Source organism: Ascaphus truei, chromosome 12 (genome assembly GCF_040206685.1).
Source record: "Ascaphus truei isolate aAscTru1 chromosome 12, aAscTru1.hap1, whole genome shotgun sequence".
Lineage (NCBI taxonomy): Eukaryota > Metazoa > Chordata > Amphibia > Anura > Ascaphidae > Ascaphus > Ascaphus truei.
The window spans coordinates 27793534-27813347 of record NC_134494.1 but is presented as its reverse complement, the minus strand read 5'-3'; positions in this window follow the sequence as shown (position 1 = coordinate 27813347).

Genomic DNA, 19814 nt, shown 5'->3' with positions numbered 1-19814 from the left:
GAAGATGTAATCCAACTTGTCTTTGAGATTTTTTTTGACCAAAGAACTGCCATTTTTGACAAAAACTGAAACCTTTCAAAAATGTTCCAAACATAGTTAAAATTACTCTACAATATCAATCTTTAAATTCTGTGGTGTTAGAACCCTATTTGAACTCCTGGATTTCAAATGAGAAGATATTTCCCAACTAGTCTCTGAGATGTTTTTTTGACCAAAGAACTGCCATTTTTGAGAAAAAATAAAATGTTTCAAAAATATTTCAAACATAGTTTAAATGATTCTACAATATCAATCTTCAAGTTCTGTGGCGTTCGAAATCTATTTGGACAACTGGATTTCAACTGAGAAGATGTTTTCCAACTTGTCTTTGAGATTTTTTTTGACCAAAGAACTGCCATTTTTGACAAAAACTGAAACCTTTCAAAAATGTTCCACACATAGTTAAAATTACTCTACAATATCAATCTTTAAATTCTGTGGTGTTAGAACCCTATTTGAACTCCGGGATTTCAAATGAGAAGATTTTTCCCAACTAGTCTCTGAGATGTTTTTTTGACCAAAGAACTGCCATTTTTGAGAAAAAATTAAATCTTTCAAAAATATTTTAAACATAGTTTAAATGATTCTACAATATCAATCTTCAAGTTCTGTAGCGTTCGAAATCTATTTGGACAACTGGATTTCAACTGAGAAGATGTTTTCCAACTTGTCTTTGAGATTTTTTTTGACCAAAGAACTGCCATTTTTGACAAAAACTGAAACCTTTCAAAAATGTTCCAAACATAGTTAAAATTACTCTACAATATCAATCTTTAAATTCTGTGGTGTTAGAACCCTATTTGAACTCCTGGATTTCAAATGAGAAGATATTTCCCAACTAGTCTCTGAGATGTTTTTTTGACCAAAGAACTGCCATTTTTGAGAAAAAATAAAATGTTTCAAAAATATTTCAAACATAGTTTAAATGATTCTACAATATCAATCTTCAAGTTCTGTGGCGTTCGAAATCTAGTTGGACCACTGGATTTCAACTGAGAAGATGTAATCCAACTTGTCTTTGAGATTTTTTTTGACCAAAGAACTGCCATTTTTGACAAAAACTGAAACCTTTCAAAAATGTTCCAAACATAGTTAAAATTACTCTACAATATCAATCTTTAAATTCTGTGGTGTTAGAACCCTATTTGAACTCCTGGATTTCAAATGAGAAGATATTTCCCAACTAGTCTCTGAGGTGTTTTTTTGACCAAAGAACTGCCATTTTTGAGAAAAAATAAAATGTTTCAAAAATATTTCAAACATAGTTTAAATGATTCTACAATATCAATCTTCAAGTTCTGTGGCGTTCAAAATCTATTTGGACAACTGGATTTCAAATGAGAAGATGTTTTCCAACTTGTCTTTGAGATTTTTTTTGACCAAAGAACTGCCATTTTTGACAAAAACTGAAACCTTTCAAAAATGTTCCACACATAGTTAAAATTACTCTACAATATCAATCTTTAAATTCTGTGGTGTTAGAACCCTATTTGAACTCCGGGATTTCAAATGAGAAGATTTTTCCCAACTAGTCTCTGAGATGTTTTTTTGACCAAAGAACTGCCATTTTTGAGAAAAAATAAAATGTTTCAAAAATATTTCAAACATAGTTTAAATGATTCTACAATATCAATCTTCAAGTTCTGTGGCGTTCGAAATCTATTTGGACAACTGGATTTCAAATGAGAAGATGTTTTCCAACTTGTCTTTGAGATTTTTTTTGACCAAAGAACTTCCATTTTTGAGAAAAAATAAAATGTTTCAAAAATATTTCAAACATAGTTTAAATGATTCTACAATATCAATCTTCAAGTTCTGTGGCGTTCGAAATCTATTTGGACAAATGGATTTCAACTGAGAAGATGTAATCCAACTTGTCTTTGAGATTTTTTTTGACCAAAGAACTGCCATTTTTGACAAAAACTGAAACCTTTCAAAAATGTTCCAAACATAGTTAAAATTACTCTACAATATCAATCTTTAAATTCTGTGGTGTTAGAACCCTATTTGAACTCCTGGATTTCAAATGAGAAGATATTTCCCAACTAGTCTCTGAGATGTTTTTTTGACCAAAGAACTGCCATTTTTGAGAAAAAATAAAATGTTTCAAAAATATTTCAAACATACAGTAGTTTAAATGATTCTACAATATCAATCTTCAAGTTCTGTGGCGTTCGAAATCTATTAGGACAACTGGATTTCAACTGAGAAGATGTTTTCCAACTTGTCTTTGAGATTTTTTTTGACCAAAGAACTGCCATTTTTGACAAAAACTGAAACCTTTCAAAAATGTTCCACACATAGTTAAAATTACTCTACAATATCAATCTTTAAATTCTGTGGTGTTAGAACCCTATTTGAACTCCGGGATTTCAAATGAGAAGATTTTTTCCAACTAGTCTCTGAGATGTTTTTTTGACCAAAGAACTGCCATTTTTGAGAAAAAATTAAATCTTTCAAAAATATTTTAAACATAGTTTAAATGATTCTACAATATCAATCTTCAAGTTCTGTAGCGTTCGAAATCTATTTGGACAACTGGATTTCAACTGAGAAGATGTTTTCCAACTTGTCTTTGAGATTTTTTTTGACCAAAGAACTGCCATTTTTGACAAAAACTGAAACCTTTCAAAAATGTTCCAAACATAGTTAAAATTACTCTACAATATCAATCTTTAAATTCTGTGGTGTTAGAACCCTATTTGAACTCCTGGATTTCAAATGAGAAGATTTTTCCCAACTAGTCTCTGAGATGTGTTTTTGACCAAAGAACTGCTATTTTTGAGAAAAAATAAAATGTTTCAAAAATATTTCAAACATAGTTTAAATGATTCTACAATATCAATCTTCAAGTTCTGTGGCGTTCAAAATCTATTTGGACAACTGGATTTCAAGTGAGAAGATGTTTTCCAACTTGTCTTTGAGATTTTATTTTGACCAAAGAACTGCCATTTTTGACAAAAACTGAAACCTTTCAAAAATGTTCCAAACATAGTTAAAATTACTCTACAATATCAATCTTTAAATTCTGTGGTGTTAGAACCCTATTTGAACTCCTGGACTTCAAATGAGAAGATTTTTCCCAACTAGTCTCTGAGATGTGTTTTTGACCAAAGAACTGCCATTTTTGACAAAAACTGAAACCTTTCAAAAATGTTCCAAACATAGTTAAAATTACTCTACAATATCAATCTTTAAATTCTGTGGTGTTAGAACCCTATTTGAACTCCTGGATTTCAAATGAGAAGATATTTCCCAACTAGTCTCTGAGATGTTTTTTTGACCAAAGAACTGCCATTTTTGAGAAAAAATAAAATGTTTCAAAAATATTTCAAACATTGTTTAAATGATTCTACAATATCAATCTTCAAGTTCTGTGGCGTTCGAAATCTATTTGGACCACTGGATTTCAACTGAGAAGATGTAATCCAACTTGTCTTTGAGATTTTTTTTGACCAAAGAACTGCCATTTTTGACAAAAACTGAAACCTTTCAAAAATGTTCCAAACATAGTTAAAATTACTCTACAATATCAATCTTTAAATTCTGTGGTGTTAGAACCCTATTTGAACTCCTGGACTTCAAATGAGAAGATTTTTCCCAACTAGTCTCTGAGATGTGTTTTTGACCAAAGAACTGCCATTTTTGACAAAAACTGAAACCTTTCAAAAATGTTCCAAACATAGTTAAAATTACTCTACAATATCAATCTTTAAATTCTGTGGTGTTAGAACCCTATTTGAACTCCTGGATTTCAAATGAGAAGATATTTCCCAACTAGTCTCTGAGATGTTTTTTTGACCAAAGAACTGCCATTTTTGAGAAAAAATAAAATGTTTCAAAAATATTTCAAACATAGTTTAAATGATTCTACAATATCAATCTTCAAGTTCTGTGGCGTTCGAAATCTATTTGGACAATTGGATTTCAAATGAGAAGATGTTTTCCAACTTGTCTTTGAGATTTTTTTTGACCAAAGAACTGCCATTTTTGACAAAAACTGAAACCTTTCAAAAATGTTCCACACATAGTTAAAATTACTCTACAATATCAATCTTTAAATTCTGTGGTGTTAGAACCCTATTTGAACTCCGGGATTTCAAATGAGAAGATATTTCCCAACTAGTCTCTGAGATGTTTTTTTGACCAAAGAACTGCTTTTTTGAGAAAAAATAAAATGTTTCAAAAATATTTCAAACATAGTTTAAATGATTCTACAATATCAATCTTCAAGTTCTGTGGCGTTCGAAATCTATTTGGACAACTGGATTTCAAATGAGAAGATGTTTTCCAACTTGTCTTTGAGATTTTTTTTGACCAAAGAACTTCCATTTTTGAGAAAAAATAAAATGTTTCAAAAATATTTCAAACATAGTTTAAATGATTCTACAATATCAATCTTCAAGTTCTGTGGCGTTCGAAATCTATTTGGACAACTGGATTTCAACTGAGAAGATGTAATCCAACTTGTCTTTGAGATTTTTTTTGACCAAAGAACTGCCATTTTTGACAAAAACTGAAACCTTTCAAAAATGTTCCAAACATAGTTAAAATTACTCTACAATATCAATCTTTAAATTCTGTGGTGTTAGAACCCTATTTGAACTCCTGGATTTCAAATGAGAAGATATTTCCCAACTAGTCTCTGAGATGTTTTTTGACCAAAGAACTGCCATTTTTGAGAAAAAATAAAATGTTTCAAAAATATTTCAAACATAGTTTAAATGATTCTACAATATCAATCTTCAAGTTCTGTGGCGTTCGAAATCTATTTGGACAACTGGATTTCAACTGAGAAGATGTTTTCCAACTTGTCTTTGAGATTTTTTTTGACCAAAGAACTGCCATTTTTGACAAAAACTGAAACCTTTCAAAAATGTTCCACACATAGTTAAAATTACTCTACAATATCAATCTTTAAATTCTGTGGTGTTAGAACCCTATTTGAACTCCGGGATTTCAAATGAGAAGATTTTTCCCAACTAGTCTCTGAGATTTTTTTTGACCAAAGAACTGCCATTTTTGAGAAAAAATTAAATCTTTCAAAAATATTTTAAACATAGTTTAAATGATTCTACAATATCAATCTTCAAGTTCTGTAGCGTTCGAAATCTATTTGGACAACTGGATTTCAACTGAGAAGATGTTTTCCAACTTGTCTTTGAGATTTTTTTTGACCAAAGAACTGCCATTTTTGACAAAAACTGAAACCTTTCAAAAATGTTCCAAACATAGTTAAAATTACTCTACAATATCAATCTTTAAATTCTGTGGTGTTAGAACCCTATTTGAACTCCTGGATTTCAAATGAGAAGATTTTTCCCAACTAGTCTCTGAGATGTGTTTTTGACCAAAGAACTGCCATTTTTGAGAAAAAATAAAATGTTTCAAAAATATTTCAAACATAGTTTAAATGATTCTACAATATCAATCTTCAAGTTCTGTGGCGTTCGAAATCTATTTGGACAACTGGATTTCAACTGAGAAGATGTTTTCCAACTTGTCTTTGAGATTTTATTTTGACCAAAGAACTGCCATTTTTGACAAAAACTGAAACCTTTCAAAAATGTTCCAAACATAGTTAAAATTACTCTACAATATCAATCTTTAAATTCTGTGGTGTTAGAACCCTATTTGAACTCCTGGATTTCAAATGAGAAGATATTTCCCAACTAGTCTCTGAGATGTTTTTTTGACCAAAGAACTGCCATTTTTGAGAAAAAATAAAATGTTTCAAAAATATTTCAAACATAGTTTAAATGATTCTACAATATCAATCTTCAAGTTCTGTGGCGTTAGAAATCTATTTGGACAACTGGATTTCAAATGAGAAGATGTTTTCCAACCTGTCTTTGAGATTTTTTTTGACCAAAGAACTGCCATTTTTGACAAAAACTGAAACCTTTCAAAAATGTTCCAAACATAGTTAAAATTACTCTACAATGTCAATCTTTAAATTCTGTGGTGTTAGAACCCTATTTGAACTCCTGGATTTCAAATGAGAAGATATTTCCCAACTAGTCTCTGAGATGTTTTTTTGACCAAAGAACTGCCATTTTTGAGAAAAAATAAAATGTTTCAAAAATATTTCAAACATAGTTTAAATGATTCTACAATATCAATCTTCAAGTTCTGTGGCGTTAGAAATCTATTTGGACCACTGGATTTCAACTGAGAAGATGTAATCCAACTTGTCTTTGAGATTTTTTTTGACCAAAGAACTGCCATTTTTGACAAAAACTGAAACCTTTCAAAAATGTTCCAAACATAGTTAAAATTACTCTACAATATCAATCTTTAAATTCTGTGGTGTTAGAACCCTATTTGAACTCCTGGACTTCAAATGAGAAGATTTTTCCCAACTAGTCTCTGAGATGTGTATTTGACCAAAGAACTGCCATTTTTGACAAAAACTGAAACCTTTCAAAAATGTTCCAAACATAGTTAAAATTACTCTACAATATCAATCTTTAAATTCTGTGGTGTTAGAACCCTATTTGAACTCCTGGATTTCAAATGAGAAGATATTTCCCAACTAGTCTCTGAGATGTTTTTTTGACCAAAGAACTGCCATTTTTGAGAAAAAATAAAATGTTTCAAAAATATTTCAAACATAGTTTAAATGATTCTACAATATCAATCTTCAAGTTCTGTGACGTTAGAAATCTATTTGGACCACTGGATTTCAACTGAGAAGATGTAATCCAACTTTTCTTTGAGATTTTTTTTGACCAAAGAACTGCCATTTTTGACAAAAACTGAAACCTTTCAAAAATGTTCCAAACATAGTTAAAATTACTCTACAATATCAATCTTTAAATTCTGTGGTGTTAGAACCCTATTTGAACTCCCTGATTTCAAATGAGAAGATTTTTCCCAACTAGTCTCTGAGATGTTTTTTTGACCAAAGAACTGCCATTTTTGAGAAAAAATAAAATGTTTCAAAAATATTTCAAACATAGTTTAAATGATTCTACAATATCAATCTTCAAGTTCTGTGGCGTTAGAAATCTATTTGGACCACTGGATTTCAACTGAGAAGATGTAATAAAACTTGTCTTTGAGATTTTTTTTGACCAAAGAACTGCCATTTTTGACAAAAACTGAAACCTTTCAAAAATGTTCCAAACATAGTTAAAATTACTCTACAATATCAATCTTTAAATTCTGTGGTGTTAGAACCCTATTTGAACTCCTGGACTTCAAATGAGAAGATTTTTCCCAACTAGTCTCTGAGATGTGTTTTTGACCAAAGAACTGCCATTTTTGACAAAAACTGAAACCTTTCAAAAATGTTCCAAACATAGTTAAAATTACTCTACAATATCAATCTTTAAATTCTGTGGTGTTAGAACCCTATTTGAACTCCTGGATTTCAAATGAGAAGATATTTCCCAACTAGTCTCTGAGATGTTTTTTTGACCAAAGAACTGCCATTTTTGAGAAAAAATAAAATGTTTCAAAAATATTTCAAACATAGTTTAAATGATTCTACAATATCAATCTTCAAGTTCTGTGGCGTTCGAAATCTATTTGGACAAATGGATTTCAACTGAGAAGATGTAATCCAACTTGTCTTTGAGATTTTTTTTGACCAAAGAACTGCCATTTTTGACAAAAACTGAAACCTTTCAAAAATGTTCCAAACATAGTTAAAATTACTCTACAATATCAATCTTTAAATTCTGTGGTGTTAGAACCCTATTTGAACTCCTGGATTTCAAATGAGAAGATATTTCCCAACTAGTCTCTGAGATGTTTTTTTGACCAAAGAACTGCCATTTTTGAGAAAAAATAAAATGTTTCAAAAATATTTCAAACATACACTGGCGACACACTTTATTCGAGCTCGGCTAGTCCCACGAATTCGGGTATACCCGGGTGTATTGAGGTTTGTGACTGTTTTCTGCCCGAGTGCATTGGGTTATTTTCCAGACAGGGATTGAAGCATTTTATTCCCGCTGGCTGCAATACTGCACAGTATATATATATATACTGCATTACAATTCATGAATTTATGCCATCTGGTAGACACGCGAAGCATTGCAGCCTATTAAATCCTAATCATGAACATTTAACAGATCAGCCGCCCGTCAGCCAGGCATGAACCCAGGCTGGGAAGGCAAACGCAACGGGGCTTGTCAGAGGTGAGGAGCGGCGCATTCCAGGTATCTGCCAGGTACATACTGGGTATTTGCTCGAATAAAGTGTGTCGGTGCAGTAGTTTAAATGATTCTACAATATCAATCTTCAAGTTCTGTGGCGTTCGAAATCTATTAGGACAACTGGATTTCAACTGAGAAGATGTTTTCCAACTTGTCTTTGAGATTTTTTTTGACCAAAGAACTGCCATTTTTGACAAAAACTGAAACCTTTCAAAAATGTTCCACACATAGTTAAAATTACTCTACAATATCAATCTTTAAATTCTGTGGTGTTAGAACCCTATTTGAACTCCGGGATTTCAAATGAGAAGATTTTTTCCAACTAGTCTCTGAGATGTTTTTTTGACCAAAGAACTGCCATTTTTGAGAAAAAATAAAATGTTTCAAAAATATTTCAAACATAGTTTAAATGATTCTACAATATCAATCTTCAAGTTCTGTGGCGTTAGAAATCTATTTGGACCACTGGATTTCAACTGAGAAGATGTAATCCAACTTGTCTTTGAGATTTTTTTTGACCAAAGAACTGCCATTTTTGACAAAAACTGAAACCTTTCAAAAATGTTCCAAACATAGTTAAAATTACTCTACAATATCAATCTTTAAATTCTGTGGTGTTAGAACCCTATTTGAACTCCTGGATTTCAAATAAGAAGATTTTTCCCAACTAGTCTCTGAGATGTTTTTTTGACCAAAGAACTGCCATTTTTGAGAAAAAATAAAATGTTTCAAAAATATTTCAAACATAGTTTAAATGATTCTACAATATCAATCTTCAAGTTCTGTGGCGTTCGAAATCTATTTGGACAAATGGATTTCAACTGAGAAGATGTAATCCAACTTGTCTTTGAGATTTTTTTTGACCAAAGAACTGCCATTTTTGACAAAAACTGAAACCTTTCAAAAATGTTCCAAACATAGTTAAAATTACTCTACAATATCAATCTTTAAATTCTGTGGTGTTAGAACCCTATTTGAACTCCTGGATTTCAAATGAGAAGATATTTCCCAACTAGTCTCTGAGATGTTTTTTTGACCAAAGAACTGCCATTTTTGAGAAAAAATAAAATGTTTCAAAAATATTTCAAACATACACTGGCGACACACTTTATTCGAGCTCGGCTAGTCCCACGAATTCGGGTATACCCGGGTGTATTGAGGTTTGTGACTGTTTTCTGCCCGAGTGCATTGGGTTATTTTCCAGACAGGGATTGAAGCATTTTATTCCCGCTGGCTGCAATACTGCACAGTATATATATATATACTGCATTACAATTCATGAATTTATGCCATCTGGTAGACACGCGAAGCATTGCAGCCTATTAAATCCTAATCATGAACATTTAACAGATCAGCCGCCCGTCAGCCAGGCATGAACCCAGGCTGGGAAGGCAAACGCAACGGGGCTTGTCAGAGGTGAGGAGCGGCGCATTCCAGGTATCTGCCAGGTACATACTGGGTATTTGCTCGAATAAAGTGTGTCGGTGCAGTAGTTTAAATGATTTTACAATATCAATCTTCAAGTTCTGTGGCGTTCGAAATCTATTAGGACAACTGGATTTCAACTGAGAAGATGTTTTCCAACTTGTCTTTGAGATTTTTTTTGACCAAAGAACTGCCATTTTTGACAAAAACTGAAACCTTTCAAAAATGTTCCACACATAGTTAAAATTACTCTACAATATCAATCTTTAAATTCTGTGGTGTTAGAACCCTATTTGAACTCCGGGATTTCAAATGAGAAGATTTTTTCCAACTAGTCTCTGAGATGTTTTTTTGACCAAAGAACTGCCATTTTTGAGAAAAAATTAAATCTTTCAAAAATATTTTAAACATAGTTTAAATGATTCTACAATATCAATCTTCAAGTTCTGTAGCGTTCGAAATCTATTTGGACAACTGGATTTCAACTGAGAAGATGTTTTCCAACTTGTCTTTGAGATTTTTTTTGACCAAAGAACTGCCATTTTTGACAAAAACTGAAACCTTTCAAAAATGTTCCAAACATAGTTAAAATTACTCTACAATATCAATCTTTAAATTCTGTGGTGTTAGAACCCTATTTGAACTCCGGGATTTCAAATGAGAAGATTTTTTCCAACTAGTCTCTGAGATGTTTTTTTGACCAAAGAACTGCCATTTTTGAGAAAAAATTAAATCTTTCAAAAATATTTTAAACATAGTTTAAATGATTCTACAATATCAATCTTCAAGTTCTGTAGCGTTCGAAATCTATTTGGACAACTGGATTTCAACTGAGAAGATGTTTTCCAACTTGTCTTTGAGATTTTTTTTGACCAAAGAACTGCCATTTTTGACAAAAACTGAAACCTTTCAAAAATGTTCCAAACATAGTTAAAATTACTCTACAATATCAATCTTTAAATTCTGTGGTGTTAGAACCCTATTTGAACTCCTGGATTTCAAATGAGAAGATTTTTCCCAACTAGTCTCTGAGATGTGTTTTTGACCAAAGAACTGCCATTTTTGACAAAAACTGAAACCTTTCAAAAATGTTCCAAACATAGTTAAAATTACTCTACAATATCAATCTTTAAATTCTGTGGTGTTAGAACCCTATTTGAACTCCTGGACTTCAAATGAGAAGATTTTTCCCAACTAGTCTCTGAGATGTGTATTTGACCAAAGAACTGCCATTTTTGACAAAAACTGAAACCTTTCAAAAATGTTCCAAACATAGTTAAAATTACTCTACAATATCAATCTTTAAATTCTGTGGTGTTAGAACCCTATTTGAACTCCTGGATTTCAAATGAGAAGATATTTCCCAACTAGTCTCTGAGATGTTTTTTTGACCAAAGAACTGCCATTTTTGAGAAAAAATAAAATGTTTCAAAAATATTTCAAACATAGTTTAAATGATTCTACAATATCAATCTTCAAGTTCTGTGACGTTAGAAATCTATTTGGACCACTGGATTTCAACTGAGAAGATGTAATCCAACTTTTCTTTGAGATTTTTTTTGACCAAAGAACTGCCATTTTTGACAAAAACTGAAACCTTTCAAAAATGTTCCAAACATAGTTAAAATTACTCTACAATATCAATCTTTAAATTCTGTGGTGTTAGAACCCTATTTGAACTCCCTGATTTCAAATGAGAAGATTTTTCCCAACTAGTCTCTGAGATGTTTTTTTGACCAAAGAACTGCCATTTTTGAGAAAAAATAAAATGTTTCAAAAATATTTCAAACATAGTTTAAATGATTCTACAATATCAATCTTCAAGTTCTGTGGCGTTAGAAATCTATTTGGACCACTGGATTTCAACTGAGAAGATGTAATCCAACTTGTCTTTGAGATTTTTTTTGACCAAAGAACTGCCATTTTTGACAAAAACTGAAACCTTTCAAAAATGTTCCACACATAGTTAAAATTACTCTACAATATCAATCTTTAAATTCTGTGGTGTTAGAACCCTATTTGAACTCCTGGATTTCAAATGAGAAGATTTTTCCCAACTAGTCTCTGAGATGTGTTTTTGACCAAAGAACTGCCATTTTTGACAAAAACTGAAACCTTTCAAAAATGTTCCAAACATAGTTAAAATTACTCTACAATATCAATCTTTAAATTCTGTGGTGTTAGAACCCTATTTGAACTCCTGGACTTCAAATGAGAAGATTTTTCCCAACTAGTCTCTGAGATGTGTATTTGACCAAAGAACTGCCATTTTTGACAAAAACTGAAACCTTTCAAAAATGTTCCAAACATAGTTAAAATTACTCTACAATATCAATCTTTAAATTCTGTGGTTTTAGAACCCTATTTGAACTCCTGGATTTCAAATGAGAAGATATTTCCCAACTAGTCTCTGAGATGTTTTTTTGACCAAAGAACTGCCATTTTTGAGAAAAAATAAAATGTTTCAAAAATATTTCAAACATAGTTTAAATGATTCTACAATATCAATCTTCAAGTTCTGTGACGTTAGAAATCTATTTGGACCACTGGATTTCAACTGAGAAGATGTAATCCAACTTTTCTTTGAGATTTTTTTTGACCAAAGAACTGCCATTTTTGACAAAAACTGAAACCTTTCAAAAATGTTCCAAACATAGTTAAAATTACTCTACAATATCAATCTTTAAATTCTGTGGTGTTAGAACCCTATTTGAACTCCCTGATTTCAAATGAGAAGATTTTTCCCAACTAGTCTCTGAGATGTTTTTTTGACCAAAGAACTGCCATTTTTGAGAAAAAATAAAATGTTTCAAAAATATTTCAAACATAGTTTAAATGATTCTACAATATCAATCTTCAAGTTCTGTGGCGTTAGAAATCTATTTGGACCACTGGATTTCAACTGAGAAGATGTAATCCAACTTGTCTTTGAGATTTTTTTTGACCAAAGAACTGCCATTTTTGACAAAAACTGAAACCTTTCAAAAATGTTCCACACATAGTTAAAATTACTCTACAATATCAATCTTTAAATTCTGTGGTGTTAGAACCCTATTTGAACTCCGGGATTTCAAATGAGAAGATTTTTCCCAACTAGTCTCTGAGATGTTTTTTTGACCAAAGAACTGCCATTTTTGAGAAAAAATTAAATCTTTCAAAAATATTTCAAACATAGTTTAAATGATTCTACAATATCAATCTTCAAGTTCTGTGGCGTTAGAAATCTATTTGGACCACTGGATTTCAACTGAGAAGATGTAATCCAACTTGTCTTTGAGATTTTTTTTGACCAAAGAACTGCCATTTTTGACAAAAACTGAAACCTTTCAAAAATGTTCCAAACATAGTTAAAATTACTCTACAATATCAATCTTTAAATTCTGTGGTGTTAGAACCCTATTTGAACTCCTGGATTTCAAATGAGAAGATATTTCCCAACTAGTCTCTGAGATGTTTTTTTGACCAAAGAACTGCCATTTTTGAGAAAAAATAAAATGTTTCAAAAATATTTCAAACATACACTGGCGACACACTTTATTCGAGCTCGGCTAGTCCCACGAATTCGGGTATACCCGGGTGTATTGAGGTTTGTGACTGTTTTCTGCCCGAGTGCATTGGGTTATTTTCCAGACAGGGATTGAAGCATTTTATTCCCGCTGGCTGCAATACTGCACAGTATATATATATATATACTGCATTACAATTCATGAATTTATGCCATCTGGTAGACACGCGAAGCATTGCAGCCTATTAAATCCTAATCATGAACATTTAACAGATCAGCCGCCCGTCAGCCAGGCATGAACCCAGGCTGGGAAGGCAAACGCAACGGGGCTTGTCAGAGGTGAGGAGCGGCGCATTCCAGGTATCTGCCAGGTACATACTGGGTATTTGCTCGAATAAAGTGTGTCGGTGCAGTAGTTTAAATGATTCTACAATATCAATCTTCAAGTTCTGTGGCGTTCGAAATCTATTAGGACAACTGGATTTCAACTGAGAAGATGTTTTCCAACTTGTCTTTGAGATTTTTTTTGACCAAAGAACTGCCATTTTTGACAAAAACTGAAACCTTTCAAAAATGTTCCACACATAGTTAAAATTACTCTACAATATCAATCTTTAAATTCTGTGGTGTTAGAACCCTATTTGAACTCCGGGATTTCAAATGAGAAGATTTTTTCCAACTAGTCTCTGAGATGTTTTTTTGACCAAAGAACTGCCATTTTTGAGAAAAAATTAAATCTTTCAAAAATATTTTAAACATAGTTTAAATGATTCTACAATATCAATCTTCAAGTTCTGTAGCGTTCGAAATCTATTTGGACAACTGGATTTCAACTGAGAAGATGTTTTCCAACTTGTCTTTGAGATTTTTTTTGACCAAAGAACTGCCATTTTTGACAAAAACTGAAACCTTTCAAAAATGTTCCAAACATAGTTAAAATTACTCTACAATATCAATCTTTAAATTCTGTGGTGTTAGAACCCTATTTGAACTCCTGGATTTCAAATGAGAAGATTTTTCCCAACTAGTCTCTGAGATGTGTTTTTGACCAAAGAACTGCCATTTTTGACAAAAACTGAAACCTTTCAAAAATGTTCCAAACATAGTTAAAATTACTCTACAATATCAATCTTTAAATTCTGTGGTGTTAGAACCCTATTTGAACTCCTGGACTTCAAATGAGAAGATTTTTCCCAACTAGTCTCTGAGATGTGTATTTGACCAAAGAACTGCCATTTTTGACAAAAACTGAAACCTTTCAAAAATGTTCCAAACATAGTTAAAATTACTCTACAATATCAATCTTTAAATTCTGTGGTGTTAGAACCCTATTTGAACTCCTGGATTTCAAATGAGAAGATATTTCCCAACTAGTCTCTGAGATGTTTTTTTGACCAAAGAACTGCCATTTTTGAGAAAAAATTAAATGTTTCAAAAATATTTCAAACATAGTTTAAATGATTCTACAATATCAATCTTCAAGTTCTGTGACGTTAGAAATCTATTTGGACCACTGGATTTCAACTGAGAAGATGTAATCCAACTTTTCTTTGAGATTTTTTTTGACCAAAGAACTGCCATTTTTGACAAAAACTGAAACCTTTCAAAAATGTTCCAAACATAGTTAAAATTACTCTACAATATCAATCTTTAAATTCTGTGGTGTTAGAACCCTATTTGAACTCCCTGATTTCAAATGAGAAGATTTTTCCCAACTAGTCTCTGAGATGTTTTTTTGACCAAAGAACTGCCATTTTTGAGAAAAAATAAAATGTTTCAAAAATATTTCAAACATAGTTTAAATGATTCTACAATATCAATCTTCAAGTTCTGTGGCGTTAGAAATCTATTTGGACCACTGGATTTCAACTGAGAAGATGTAATCCAACTTGTCTTTGAGATTTTTTTTGACCAAAGAACTGCCATTTTTGACAAAAACTGAAACCTTTCAAAAATGTTCCACACATAGTTAAAATTACTCTACAATATCAATCTTTAAATTCTGTGGTGTTAGAACCCTATTTGAACTCCGGGATTTCAAATGAGAAGATTTTTCCCAACTAGTCTCTGAGATGTTTTTTTGACCAAAGAACTGCCATTTTTGAGAAAAAATTAAATCTTTCAAAAATATTTCAAACATAGTTTAAATGATTCTACAATATCAATCTTCAAGTTCTGTGGCGTTAGAAATCTATTTGGACCACTGGATTTCAACTGAGAAGATGTAATCCAACTTGTCTTTGAGATTTTTTTTGACCAAAGAACTGCCATTTTTGACAAAAACTGAAACCTTTCAAAAATGTTCCACACATAGTTAAAATTACTCTACAATATCAATCTTTAAATTCTGTGGTGTTAGAACCCTATTTGAACTCCTGGATTTCAAATGAGAAGATTTTTCCCAACTAGTCTCTGAGATGTGTTTTTGACCAAAGAACTGCCATTTTTGACAAAAACTGAAACCTTTCAAAAATGTTCCAAACATAGTTAAAATTACTCTACAATATCAATCTTTAAATTCTGTGGTGTTAGAACCCTATTTGAACTCCTGGACTTCAAATGAGAAGATTTTTCCCAACTAGTCTCTGAGATGTGTATTTGACCAAAGAACTGCCATTTTTGACAAAAACTGAAACCTTTCAAAAATGTTCCAAACATAGTTAAAATTACTCTACAATATCAATCTTTAAATTCTGTGGTGTTAGAACCCTATTTGAACTCCTGGATTTCAAATGAGAAGATATTTCCCAACTAGTCTCTGAGATGTTTTTTTGACCAAAGAACTGCCATTTTTGAGAAAAAATAAAATGTTTCAAAAATATTTCAAACATAGTTTAAATGATTCTACAATATCAATCTTCAAGTTCTGTGACGTTAGAAATCTATTTGGACCACTGGATTTCAACTGAGAAGATGTAATCCAACTTTTCTTTGAGATTTTTTTTGACCAAAGAACTGCCATTTTTGACAAAAACTGAAACCTTTCAAAAATGTTCCAAACATAGTTAAAATTACTCTACAATATCAATCTTTAAATTCTGTGGTGTTAGAACCCTATTTGAACTCCCTGATTTCAAATGAGAAGATTTTTCCCAACTAGTCTCTGAGATGTTTTTTTGACCAAAGAACTGCCATTTTTGAGAAAAAATAAAATGTTTCAAAAATATTTCAAACATAGTTTAAATGATTCTACAATATCAATCTTCAAGTTCTGTGGCGTTAGAAATCTATTTGGACCACTGGATTTCAACTGAGAAGATGTAATCCAACTTGTCTTTGAGATTTTTTTTGACCAAAGAACTGCCATTTTTGACAAAAACTGAAACCTTTCAAAAATGTTCCACACATAGTTAAAATTACTCTACAATATCAATCTTTAAATTCTGTGGTGTTAGAACCCTATTTGAACTCCGGGATTTCAAATGAGAAGATTTTTCCCAACTAGTCTCTGAGATGTTTTTTTGACCAAAGAACTGCCATTTTTGAGAAAAAATTAAATCTTTCAAAAATATTTCAAACATAGTTTAAATGATTCTACAATATCAATCTTCAAGTTCTGTGGCGTTAGAAATCTATTTGGACCACTGGATTTCAACTGAGAAGATGTAATCCAACTTGTCTTTGAGATTTTTTTTGACCAAAGAACTGCCATTTTTGACAAAAACTGAAACCTTTCAAAAATGTTCCAAACATAGTTAAAATTACTCTACAATATCAATCTTTAAATTCTGTGGTGTTAGAACCCTATTTGAACTCCTGGATTTCAAATGAGAAGATATTTCCCAACTAGTCTCTGAGATGTTTTTTTGACCAAAGAACTGCCATTTTTGAGAAAAAATAAAATGTTTCAAAAATATTTCAAACATACACTGGCGACACACTTTATTCGAGCTCGGCTAGTCCCACGAATTCGGGTATACCCGGGTGTATTGAGGTTTGTGACTGTTTTCTGCCCGAGTGCATTGGGTTATTTTCCAGACAGGGATTGAAGCATTTTATTCCCGCTGGCTGCAATACTGCACAGTATATATATATATATACTGCATTACAATTCATGAATTTATGCCATCTGGTAGACACGCGAAGCATTGCAGCCTATTAAATCCTAATCATGAACATTTAACAGATCAGCCGCCCGTCAGCCAGGCATGAACCCAGGCTGGGAAGGCAAACGCAACGGGGCTTGTCAGAGGTGAGGAGCGGCGCATTCCAGGTATCTGCCAGGTACATACTGGGTATTTGCTCGAATAAAGTGTGTCGGTGCAGTAGTTTAAATGATTCTACAATATCAATCTTCAAGTTCTGTGGCGTTCGAAATCTATTAGGACAACTGGATTTCAACTGAGAAGATGTTTTCCAACTTGTCTTTGAGATTTTTTTTGACCAAAGAACTGCCATTTTTGACAAAAACTGAAACCTTTCAAAAATGTTCCACACATAGTTAAAATTACTCTACAATATCAATCTTTAAATTCTGTGGTGTTAGAACCCTATTTGAACTCCGGGATTTCAAATGAGAAGATTTTTTCCAACTAGTCTCTGAGATGTTTTTTTGACCAAAGAACTGCCATTTTTGAGAAAAAATTAAATCTTTCAAAAATATTTTAAACATAGTTTAAATGATTCTACAATATCAATCTTCAAGTTCTGTAGCGTTCGAAATCTATTTGGACAACTGGATTTCAACTGAGAAGATGTTTTCCAACTTGTCTTTGAGATTTTTTTTGACCAAAGAACTGCCATTTTTGACAAAAACTGAAACCTTTCAAAAATGTTCCAAACATAGTTAAAATTACTCTACAATATCAATCTTTAAATTCTGTGGTGTTAGAACCCTATTTGAACTCCTGGATTTCAAATGAGAAGATTTTTCCCAACTAGTCTCTGAGATGTGTTTTTGACCAAAGAACTGCCATTTTTGACAAAAACTGAAACCTTTCAAAAATGTTCCAAACATAGTTAAAATTACTCTACAATATCAATCTTTAAATTCTGTGGTGTTAGAACCCTATTTGAACTCCTGGACTTCAAATGAGAAGATTTTTCCCAACTAGTCTCTGAGATGTGTATTTGACCAAAGAACTGCCATTTTTGACAAAAACTGAAACCTTTCAAAAATGTTCCAAACATAGTTAAAATTACTCTACAATATCAATCTTTAAATTCTGTGGTGTTAGAACCCTATTTGAACTCCTGGATTTCAAATGAGAAGATATTTCCCAACTAGTCTCTGAGATGTTTTTTTGACCAAAGAACTGCCATTTTTGAGAAAAAATTAAATGTTTCAAAAATATTTCAAACATAGTTTAAATGATTCTACAATATCAATCTTCAAGTTCTGTGACGTTAGAAATCTATTTGGACCACTGGATTTCAACTGAGAAGATGTAATCCAACTTTTCTTTGAGATTTTTTTTGACCAAAGAACTGCCATTTTTGACAAAAACTGAAACCTTTCAAAAATGTTCCAAACATAGTTAAAATTACTCTACAATATCAATCTTTAAATTCTGTGGTGTTAGAACCCTATTTGAACTCCCTGATTTCAAATGAGAAGATTTTTCCCAACTAGTCTCTGAGATGTTTTTTTGACCAAAGAACTGCCATTTTTGAGAAAAAATAAAATGTTTCAAAAATATTTCAAACATAGTTTAAATGATTCTACAATATCAATCTTCAAGTTCTGTGGCGTTAGAAATCTATTTGGACCACTGGATTTCAACTGAGAAGATGTAATCCAACTTGTCTTTGAGATTTTTTTTGACCAAAGAACTGCCATTTTTGACAAAAACTGAAACCTTTCAAAAATGTTCCACACATAGTTAAAATTACTCTACAATATCAATCTTTAAATTCTGTGGTGTTAGAACCCTATTTGAACTCCGGGATTTCAAATGAGAAGATTTTTCCCAACTAGTCTCTGAGATGTTTTTTTGACCAAAGAACTGCCATTTTTGAGAAAAAATTAAATCTTTCAAAAATATTTCAAACATAGTTTAAATGATTCTACAATATCAATCTTCAAGTTCTGTGGCGTTAGAAATCTATTTGGACCACTGGATTTCAACTGAGAAGATGTAATCCAACTTGTCTTTGAGATTTTTTTTGACCAAAGAACTGCCATTTTTGACAAAAACTGAAACCTTTCAAAAATGTTCCAAACATAGTTAAAATTACTCTACAATATCAATCTTTAAATTCTGTGGTGTTAGAACCCTATTTGAACTCCTGGATTTCAAATAAGAAGATTTTTCCCAACTAGTCTCTGAGATGTTTTTTTGACCAAAGAACTGCCATTTTTGAGAAAAAATAAAATGTTTCAAAAATATTTCAAACATAGTTTAAATGATTCTACAATATCAATCTTCAAGTTCTGTGGCGTTCGAAATCTATTTGGACAAATGGATTTCAACTGAGAAGATGTAATCCAACTTGTCTTTGAGATTTTTTTTGACCAAAGAACTGCCATTTTTGACAAAAACTGAAACCTTTCAAAAATGTTCCAAACATAGTTAAAATTACTCTACAATATCAATCTTTAAATTCTGTGGTGTTAGAACCCTATTTGAACTCCTGGATTTCAAATGAGAAGATATTTCCCAACTAGTCTCTGAGATGTTTTTTTGACCAAAGAACTGCCATTTTTGAGAAAAAATAAAATGTTTCAAAAATATTTCAAA